Raw genomic sequence first — 11,697 nt, 5'->3', positions numbered from 1 at the left:
GCTTCCTAGAGTGTGAGAGAACAAACTTCTCTTTGTTAAAGCCATACGGATGTCATATTTCTGTTATAGCAGCATTAGATGACTAAGACAGACATCATGCTTGGTAAAGTAGAGAGCAAAAAAGAGGAAGACTCTCGAGGAGATGGACTGACACAGTGGCTACAATGGATTCAAACATAACAATTGTGAGGATAGCAATGGACCAGGCAGTGTTTGGTTCTGTTGTGCATGGGGTCGCTGTGAGTTGGAATTGACTCGATGGCAGCTAACAACAACAGCAAATAATATTATCAATATGAGGATGACCCAGAATGTACATTTCCAGCTCTGACATTCCCCTAATCCACAGACTTATGTATGCAATTGCCTGTTTGACATGTTCATTTGATGTCTGAAATAGATCTCAAATTTAACATGTTCAGTCTGCAGCTCTTAAATTTTTCAATCACCACGGTCTTCTTCAACTGAATGGCAGCATCATCCAACCAATAGTTCAAGACAGAAATTAAAAGTAATCCTTTCTCTACCTCTCCCATCACATCCAAATTTTCACAAGACCTGTCGACTCTATCTCGGAAATAAGGTAGTCCTCATTTACGACATATTGGAATTAGGACGAATGCACTTACAACTGTCCTTTTTGGGGTTTTTTGGGCATGTTTTATCGTTACTAGTATTCAATGTGGCAGCACGTAATTTGCTGATGTTATAATTCTTATGTCAATCTCCAAAGACAAATAAAGGTCAATTTATAAAAACACTGCTAATAAAAGGCAATAGAAATGAAAACTAAAAATAAAAACAAAAAAACCGAAGTATTGGACTTGTATGAGAATTGAGTTATGACTGCATTGTTGGAACAGAACCTCGTAAGTCGGGGAATAGCTGTATATCTTAAATGTGCCTAGAGCTCTCTATGTACACTTCCTGCATGCAATTTCATGCTGCCTTCATCTCTCACCTGAACGATAATAATAGTTTCAAACTGGTCTCTCTGCTTTTACTTCTAACATTTCTTATGACAAGCCCATTTTGAAAATAGTACTAAAGGTGTATTTCGCAAAAACTAGCGTCCTATCCAATGTAACCTATGCATTTCAGTTGCAACCACTTTCTAATTTTTTAGCTACTTCTTTGTCAATTTACCATCATATTTCTTATTGTCAATTGTAGATATATTAACTAACTTCCTGTTATAACCCATCACCATCAAGTCGATTTTGACTCATAAGACAGAGTAGAACTGCCCCACAGGGTTTCCAAGGCTGTAATCTTTACACACTCAGACCTCCACATCTTTCTCCCTCAGGGCAGCTTGTAGTTTCCAGCCACCTGACCTGTAGGTTACCAGCCGAGAGTTTAACCACTGCAAAAGTAGGGCTCCTTTCCTTCTTGTTATAATAAATAAAAATTCATTCGTTTGTTTAAAACCTCCCATATCCATCTTTCTTGATGGTGTAATATGATTTTCAGTAATTTGAAAATCAATTTTTATTTGACTTGCAAATTGCTGTTTTCATTCCTCTCTTTAATGGCCCTTACTTTTAGTGTAGAATCTCTACTGTCTTGGGAACCTCGTAATTTAGTCTTTATTATAAAATGATTTTGTCTTTTTCTCTAATTTTCTGTGTTAGTTCTAATTTTATATGTTTTTTTGTCCATCTCAGCTCTTATTTTGGAATTTTATATAAAAACTCTTTTGCTTTATCTGAAAATACTTGCTTAAAGATAATGAATTTAGGTTGAGGTGCTATCTTACAGTTTTTTCTCTATCCATGGTTGTATTTCTGGGAAGAATTTTCATCAACTGAAATGTTTTGATTCTCAATTTCTTTTTTTTTTTTTTTCCTATTAGTTGGTATGCGTTTTCTGTTTATTTTTACCTGTGTTGTTTTCTCTGGATCAGCAATGATAGATGATTCTATTTAGGTAGAAGTGAGGGGATTCTGTAGATTATTAAGTTATTAGTTTTAGAGTACCCTCCTCTGTTGGTACAGGATTTGCCCTTTTTTAAAACAGATGATTCTTCTTTGCAGGATGGGGTCAGTTGTGTTCTCTAACCTTGTGATCTTCTTGTTTCTGAGCACCTTGTCTAAGTTGAGTTGCCCAGGAAACAGATTCTGAGATGGAGATTTGCATGCAAAAAACTTGTCGGAGAATGCTTGAAAGCTCAATACTTACTGAGGGAGTGAAAGAAGTAAGCTTGGGCAGAGGGCTGAATTTAACGTCAATGCAGTCACAACAAAGAGCTCAACCAATTCCACTGGGAAGTGAGGAACTGACATTTTCCTTCACAGTTCCCATAACTTAAAGAAAAATTTCTGGAATATTTACTTCCTATGAAATGATTATTGGATGCAGGCTGCCCAAAGGAAAAGGTGTGAAATGGATGAGGCAGTTCTCAGCCAAGGCCAGTTCCTGGATAGGGCCTCAGATGAGAACTGTCAATTACCAGCACTCTCATAGCTGAGGAATGAAGGTGGGATCTCAGGCTGTGAATCACAGGTCCACTACAGTTCACCTCTTAGATTGTTCAGAGCAACCTGTTTCATATAATAAGTTCTGGGAACAGCTTCTCCAGAATTCTGCTTCTTTTCTTTTCCTGGAGAATTTTAAATGATGAAGGTTAGTGGGACAGCCTACAGGTTCTACTGCTACAGCTATTTTCAAGTCCAGAATTAACATTATTCCCCTACTCTTTAGCTAATACCTCAGGTAGTTTAAGTGACTAAAATGGTATTGTGACAGAGGCCTGATCCCTAGGGTTCTAAGTCTCTAGTCACCATGCTCTTTTCAGGCCATGGTTCCTACACTTGTTACTTTGTTTTCAAACATGGATAATAAGGGAGTACCAATACGTATCTATGGATCACCTGAATGCCGAACGTATGTTTCCTAGTCCCCATCGAATAACAGCAGTTCTACCTCTTCCTCATGATCAGGGTCAATTATTGCTGCAAGTCTTGTAACTCTTTCCCTTGTCTTCTTGTATCTGGGCCTAAGGAATCCAAAGTGACTGGATGGCAGCTATAGCATTAAGTACAATGGGATTCTCTCAGTGTTTCCTAGTAAAAGCATTTCTCCTCTGAGATCCAGGACCCCTAAATCCATACAGTTCAGGCTTCTGGAAAAAAAAAGTGCAATTCCCACAAGTGGCTTACTTAGGAAGTTTCTGGGTTCATTTCATATGGTCCGAATAAATGTCCATCTTAGGACACAAAACCATATAATTGTCTCTGATTTATGATATACACGGCTTCCGGGAAAATGAAGACCTCACATTATAAGATATCCACTCCAAGATGATACCTTAGTTGTACTTTCAAAAGGTCATTCCATCAATTTATTAAGCCAGTAGTTTCTGGATGATGCGAAATGCAATAGGAGCAGCAGGCCACTAATTACCCAATGCCATACCTTTGGTGTAAATTAGGTTCCTTGGTCCAACTCAGTGTAATGCACCACTCTGTCAGCCCTCAGATAGTTGTTCTGCCTGAGGTCTTGCAGATAGGAAAAGCTATTCCATACCTGCCTTATGTGTCAATTGCAGTCAAGGTGAATTTCTGCTGTTTCTTAAGGTGGAAGGGATATGCAGTAGCCAACTTCACAAGTGATTGATTGATCTCCTTGAGGGGTGTTGCCATATTAGGGGCTCCACACTGGTCTCTGTCTCTCGCAAGTTTGACATTTGGGAGTGACAGTAGTTAGATGAGCCTTGAAAAGTAGGAGCCCATGTTCATACGCATAGCCTCCACATCAGCCACCATAGCTACTTTGTTCATACACCTATTTTTCCAGCGATGGAGTGGAAGATGAACAAAGAAGGAAGACCTCAACTGGCTGAGCCATTCTGCCTACTTGGTTGGTGTTTATTCCATGATAGATGCTTGCTGGTAAGAAGCAACATATGATATAAATTTTTCCACACTTCTAACCCACTGCAATAAATTCATTTATATGCTTTTTCCATAGATCTTTCAGCCCTTAATATTTTAATCTTTCTCCCTACGGACCACTGACCAACATCCAAATCATTCACTTCTACCCTAAATTTATATATTCTTACCTTGGACCATTTCCCTTTCTATAAAATGGAAATAGTTGATCAGTCCACTACACAAAGTGAGAATTTCCTTACTGATGCCTTTGAAGACCACTCCTGGAGGGAACTATAGTTCAGAAGCAATACATTTTGGTTTGTACTAACATACCAAACTGATCATCCCAGAATCAATCTTGACATTTTATATTGTCTGCAAGCTGGTCATAAGGGAACCTCCATTAGCCCAGAAGTGTGAGCTGAGGGGCAGATGTCAGTGCAACAATGATATATGACATGGGGTTTGGGCTACCTGCTTATACAGTTTCCTATGTCCTCTGGCCCTGCCCATGCCTGACCCTGGATTTACCATTTTCACCTTCTAATGGATTGTTCCTCTGCCTACTTGACCTTATACTTGGATATGCTGACAAATTCCAGCTCATAAAGTAGAGTTCTGGTCTCATGGTCATTCAGTATCCCAGGATCAGAAGCTCTGTCTCTACCAAGGCTCATTGTATATCATGAAGTTATTCTTTGAATAATTTTCTACTGTAGATTTCAAGTCCTTTTTCCAAAACCATAAGAGTCTAAGTTGTGATTTGCCTTTTATGGTTTCCCATAAACTTTCCATAACTCCACATTTCCTCTGATGTCAGATATCTCTAATTCCATAGGTATGCTGTATCACATGATGCTAAGCTCAGGACACCTAGCATCATAGCTTGAATGCACAGAAGAACACTTTCCTCTTCTGAAATTACCTCGATAATGGATTCTTCTCCCATTTGGACTGATATATCTGTATTTGGTATCTTTTTCAACTATGTCTAATATTAAGAAAAGTTAGGAAATAATTATAAGCAAGACCTTGAATTGTGGATCACAGTGCTAAACTCAGATTTTAAAAATAGTAAGGGATATACTTCTTCACATTCTTAAATTACTACAACAATTATTACTATTATTTTAATAATAGTATTAGTGAGAAAAAACAATGCTTCTATCATTAACACATAAAATAAAAATTATTTTTATTACCATTTCTTTGACTTAATCTCATTCTTTTTAATTTTTATTTTTTATAATACATATAATATTTTAGTATAGTGGCACAACTACATAATATATAGGTAAAATGAATATATTCCAAATGATTTTACTGCTATGAATGGATGGCTAAAAAAATTGGGAATCCCTCCTGTAGTGTAGCCACTAACAGATGAATGACAGTTGGCAACTAAAAAGTAAAAAAAAAAAAAATTTTTTTTTTTTTTATAATCTCAGGAAAACTTTAGAATAAAAAAGGGAGACCAAATATAGAATTGAAGGAAATACAAGCATCATGAAGGGCAAAGAGAGAAACATGACCTAGCATAAAAGACTGAGACAGAACAGTTAGGAAAATAGGAGAAATGAGTGTTATCACAGAAGCCAGAGATGACTTCCAATAGTACCAAACACTACAGCTTGGTCAGGAATATAATTAGGAAATGTTCTTTAGAGTTGGAATTTAAAGCTTGGTTGTGACTTCAGTGAGAGAGAAGATTAAATGAAATGGTGGGGACAGATAATAATAAGTGTGAGGGAATCAGACAGAACAATTCTCAATCTAACACCCTACTCTACCTAGTGTCTTTTTGAAGGGTTCCTTATGTTATGGACCCCTAAGATTCAGCCACCTTTCAAGCTCCTAGGCCTTTAATCATACTCATCCTCAAAGATTAGACAGGCCCATAAAACAAAACAAGAAAAAGTGGGCATGCCAGCCCAAAGGCAAGGATGAGAAGGCAGGAGGGGACAGCAAAGCTGGCAAAAGGGGAAACTAAGGCTGAGAAGGGGAAAGTGCTGACATGCCAGGGGGTTGGCAACCAATGTCACAAAACAGTCTGTATATTAATTGTTTAATAAGAAAATACTTTGCTGTGTAAGCCTTCATCTAAAAAACAATTATTAAAAAAAAGAAAGAAATTTGCCCAGGGTCAAACAGTTTACAGGTAAAAACATTGGAATTCAAACCCAAGTTGGCTTAGTTTCAAAACTCATGATGCCAAAAAAAAAAAAAAAAAAACTTGTGATAAAAAATTAAATTCTACTTATCCTACAAGGTTCATCTGAAATGACACTTCCATTTAGAAATCTTTCTTTCTTCCTTCAGCCCACTATTCACTTTCTTTGCTATATTCCCACATAATAAGTTTACACTTATAAAACTTATCACAGCTTGACTTATACTCTAGTTAGCAATGTGTCTTTTCCCCCGTTAGATTATAAGCTATTGTCAGGAGCCCCTTCTAACACCTATGAATATTCATCCCCACTTAATTCACATGTTGTGCCCCTCATGCTTATTGTCTTATCCAATGCCCTGTATAAATACTTAATAAAGGTTGAAGAAAACTCAAACTTTAAAAAGTAAGTTTGTAGTGAGTCTGTAGGTCAGTTTTTTGTGACAAACTATAAGATGTATAGCATGGTCTCTGACTTAAGGATGTTTAATCAAAACATAAATTATAAGGATCTATATGTTGCACTTAATTGTCAAATGTGTTAAGAAGGCAAGTAAGTACCATGTAAGTCAGGAAGAGGAAAGCTCAATTTGATACAAAGCACCCTGAGAAAGTCCTCATGGATGAGATCAGATTGAACTCAAGGATGAGATGAATTGGAGTGGAAAGAGGGAGAAGAAAGCTTTTTAGGAGAGGAAACATTGTGAGGAAGTTTACTGAGTCAAGGCTGAACTGAGTGCACAGAGGAACTGTGAAGTGCATGGCCTAGTGCCCTGAGCTGAGAGGAGGAAAGTAAGGGGACACGTAAGAAACAGGCAGAGCACAGAGTATGTGAAATACAAAAACTGAGAAAATGGATTTGGTTTGAAAAACAATCAGGAACCATCAAAAATTAAGCCTGGGAGTGCAGTGGGATGGATCACTTTTGTGTGGCCTTTAGTGCCATGGTCTGGTAATTCCCACCCACATGATTGGGCAGGACTGTGTGATAGGGTGATTGTGACCCACCAAAGGGATTGGTCAGTTTGCCATCCCACTGGGCTTGAAATGAGCTACCCCAGAGGCGAGAAAGACAAGATCTTATCACCACCGGGGAAGAACGGTAGGAGCCAGCACATCATTTGGAACCAGCATCACTGTGCTGAGAAGCTCCTAGAACCAGAAGACAGAGATCTATAATACAGAAGGCAGCAAGTCACGGCAGTAGAGGCCTGGCAGCAGAGACTCCACAGCAGGAAACAGAGTGGTCAGTTTTCTGGGGTTGCCAGCCCAAGACAGAAAAAGCTGAGTGTCTTTGGGCAGAGGCCTATGGCCAGGGAGAGGTGTGCCTGCGAGCACAGCTGGGAAGAGACTGTCCTGATGGAAGAACCATATCCTGAGTGTTCCTGAGTATGAATTGTAACTGTTACTTCCGTAATAAACCCCATAATCATGAGTATTGTCTGTGAGGTCTGTGTGACCATTGTAATGAATTATCAAACCCAGCAGAGAGTACAGAAGGCTGTGTGAGGAACAGTTGGTGTCAGAATTGGTTAAGATGGTGAAGAGAGGAGAGATGTCTGATCTCTGCCTCATAGGAATCAGCCTTGATCTTGATTCTCCTTACCCCTTATGAAGTTAGAGGACGTCAGACACTACCTCCACGTCGTTTTTACAGGGAGTATCATTTTTTTTCATTTATTCAACAAATATTTACTGAGCACACCAATGTGCCAGACACTATGAAGGTGTTGAGACTGCATAAATGAACAAAGTTCCTCCCTTTTTAAATGTATATGCTAATGATGCTAGTAGAGTAGGGGTGATGAATTATACATGTACCAACTAATAAGTATACGATATGTTCAGGAGTGATTGGTGGTATAAAGAAAAAAAAGGGTGATGAAGGTAAAGGCGAGCTAAGATAAAAAAAGATAGGAAGACAAGTTCAGTAATTCACTGGGACTGAATAACTCTTATGGATTGATCTGTGCCCCCAAAATGTGTGTAGCATATCCTAACCTCTATGCCTGTAGTTATAATCCCATTTGGGAATGGGTTGTCTTTGTTATGTTAAAGCAGGCAGAGTGAGTGTAGGGTGTATCTTGAGTCAGTCTCTTTTGAGATATAAATGAGATTAAACAAGCAAGCAAGAGAAGCACAGATGGGGGATGCCAAGCCATATGATAACCACCCAGTAGCAGAATCTACAAGAGACAAGGATTTTTCTCCAGAGCTGACGGAAACAGAAAGTTTCCCCTAGAGCTGGCACCCTGAATTTGGACTACTAGCCTCCTAAACTGTGAGAAAATAAATTTCTGTTTTTCAAAGCCTTCTACTTGTGGCATTTATGTTATAGCAGCACTAGACAACTGAGACAAAATTTTGTACCCAAAGAGTGAGGTCCTGCTCTAACAAATACCAAAAATGCACAAATGGTTTTGGAATTGGGTAATGGGGAGAGGCTGGAAGAGTTTTTTTTTAATAGTAAAGCCTAGATTGCCTTGAAGAGTTTGTTGGTAGAATTTTGGATGTCAAAGGTAATTCTGATGCAGGCTCAGAAGGAAGTGAGGAGAGCTATAGAGAAAGTATCATCTTAGAGAATACACATGGTGCCAGCAACAAAATATAGTTAGAAATGTAGATGTTAAAAGCGTGTTTGGTGAGGCTTTAAAACAAAATGATGGAAATGTGATTGGAAAATGGGGGAAGGTCAATGCTTTTTATGCAGTGGCAAAGAGCTTGTCTCAATTATACTCAAATGTTTAGCAAAATGTAGAACTTGTAAGTGATAAACTTGGATATCAGGCTGAGGAGATTTATAAGCAAGGGCCATGTGGTTTCTTCTTGCCGTTTAGAGTAAAATGTGATAGGAAAGAGATGGACTTAAAAATGGGCTGTGCAAAATGAAACCAGAATTTGCCTCTTGTAATTCTACAGACAGGAAACAGACCAAAGGAGCTACATCTGCTGTCCTCCAGAAAAAGAGAAGGATCATGCCTGGAACAGCTTGGAGATCGACAGAAGTGTGGGAAGGAGGGCCTTCTCAGTTTCAAATGGTGGGACCATAGTCTCCTGGATTTCAGAAGGTGGAGCCAGAGCCTCTTTGGTTTCAAAGAGTCAGATCCTCACTAGTTCAGTTCCAGAGTGTGGACGCCACTGTTAAGTTGTGCCAGGGGGATGTGGCTGCCACCAAAACCTAAGGGGGCAGGCTGTTATGCCCAAGGGACAGAAGAACAAGGTCTGCTGGGACTGAGGGGGTATGGTCAGCATTCAGATGGACTAGGAGAATGGGGCTGCCCAGAGCCAAGGGAGCAGAGTTGCCATACCTGTAGGCGCAAAAAGTGGGGCTGAAGTCCAGGGCCATTCGGTCTTCACCCTGAACTCAGAAAACATGGCCAAAACCCAGAATCTGAAGCACAGTGTGATTTCTCAGATGGTCTCAGGAAAGAGAGGATTCTTTTCAAATCTTGAGAGCTAATTATAAATTATTCCGCTGAGTTTGGGGCATGCTTGGTGTTCCTTATTCCTTCTTTCCCTCCAGTATCTCCCTTTTGTAATGGAAATGTATAATTTGTGACTTTTCTACCAGTGTACTTTGGAAACAGATCATTTGTAGTCTAGATTTCATAGGCTCACAGATGAAAAGAAGTTTTTTCCCAAAATGGAATATTCCTAAGGTCCCACACATATTTGATTTAATTATTTCAGAAGATGAGGTTTTGGAGTTGGAGTTGATTTGAGATTTGGGGGATGATTTTTTTATGATGGGGTGCGTGTGTTCAGCATGTGGCAAGGACATGAATTTTTGAGGATCAAAGAGTGCAATGTTATGGATTAAATTGTGTCCCTCAAAATATGTGTTATAAATCCTAATCTCTTTGTCTGAGGTTATAATTCCATTTGGATATGGGTTGTCTTTGTGATGCTAATGAGGCAGAATAAGTGTAAGGTGTATCTTGAGTCAATCTCTTTTAAGATATAAATGAGATTAAATAAGCAAACAAGAGAAGCAGAGATGGGAAAGAGAGATGCCAAGCCACATAAAGACAGCCCAGGAGCGGAAGCTAAAAGAGACGAGGACCTTCCTCCAGAGCCGACAGAGACAGAACGTCCTCCCTTAGAGCTGGAACCCTGAATTTGCGAAAATAATGTGAGAAAATAAATTTCTGTTTTTAAAGCCATCCAATCGTGGTATTTCTGTTATAGCAGCGCCGAATAATTAAGACAATAGTAATATCAAAGTTTTTCCAATGAGGGCTTGAAGAACGTGGCGATAGATTCAATTCACAGAGGGAAGGAGTCAGGGACCTTGGCTGAACTCACCACACGTTTCCATCTTTTCTTAACCAAATCCTATTTATTTTTCATAAGCCACATTAAACCTACTGGTCAAACCAGTCTGAGACTTTTTCCTGCCCATTTGACATTTTATGCACAGAGTGGAGAACAGGATTTAAAAATTAGATCAGTTACATGAGAGTCAACAAGATCATTATCACAGACTTCAGTGAGGGTCATTTGCTCTAACCACAGTGTCTTATGGAGCATCTTTAATTAATGCCGAGTGGTTTCTAAATTTTGTGGACTGGATCTCCTCACAGAGAAACACTGATGTCAATTCCAGAAAATCCCTTTAGGATTAGATGGAAAACAAACTTAACACTGTAATTATACTCACTGACCTGATAGTAGTCTCCAAGAATTTCATTCTTTTAATCCCACATGTTTTAGAGAACGAGATTTATATCCAGAAATTCAATTTGCCCTAACATCATAAGGCAAGTCACAAGGCAAGCCCTTCTCAGAGAAATCCAGGTAAAAGAAATATTCTAATTTATTTTTACTTTTAATATTGACACCCATAAATATTTCTTTCTCAAAATCTGTTGTCTTCATTGTTCATAGATTTCAACTCAGTTATCTCTCTAACTTTTCTCTAACTTGAAGACTGTGAGGAGCTAGGATGAGACAGAACACTGCAAATCATCCCGATGTTTTCTGATTATGAGGTAGAATTTCAAAACATACAGGTAAGATCACACAGTAATTCTATTTAATAATTCAAGTTTGTTGTTGTTGTTAGGGTTTGCTGAGTTGGTTCCGAGGCATAACAACCCCATGTACAACAGAACAAAACACTGCCCAGTCCTGTGCCATCCTCACAATCATGGCCATGTTTGAGCCCATTGTTGCAGCTATATGAACATAAAGTCATTTCTAATTTAGCTGAATAATTAGATGGTTTATATTTAATACATTTATATAAAGAAACAAAATGTTTAGCCAGTGTCTCCCTTTTGATTTAAAAAAAAATAATTTTTAATATTATGGAAAACTAAATCCATTTATACCGTAGAATTTACATGATTAGCATCTTCAGTTGAGATGTCCTGCTGCAAAGCAAAACAAAATTTGTTCTCAAAAATCCTAAAATTATTTCAGGGTTTTATTAAACTAAAGGATAAAGGCAAGCTTATATGAATTTATAAGCTATTGTGATATAATTCAGAAAATTTTATAATTTCCCAAGGAAACAGAAATATAGTAGATAAGATTGTACAACATGAATAGTGCAATTAGTGTCACTAAATTGTACACTTGAAATATCTTGAATTGGCAAACATTGTGCTACATATATTTTTACAACAATTTTTAAAACGTCAATTC

Source organism: Loxodonta africana, chromosome 20, assembly GCF_030014295.1.
Source record: "Loxodonta africana isolate mLoxAfr1 chromosome 20, mLoxAfr1.hap2, whole genome shotgun sequence".
NCBI lineage: Eukaryota > Metazoa > Chordata > Mammalia > Proboscidea > Elephantidae > Loxodonta > Loxodonta africana.
The sequence above is the reverse complement of the archived record's forward strand: the minus strand, read 5'-3'. Positions refer to the sequence as shown.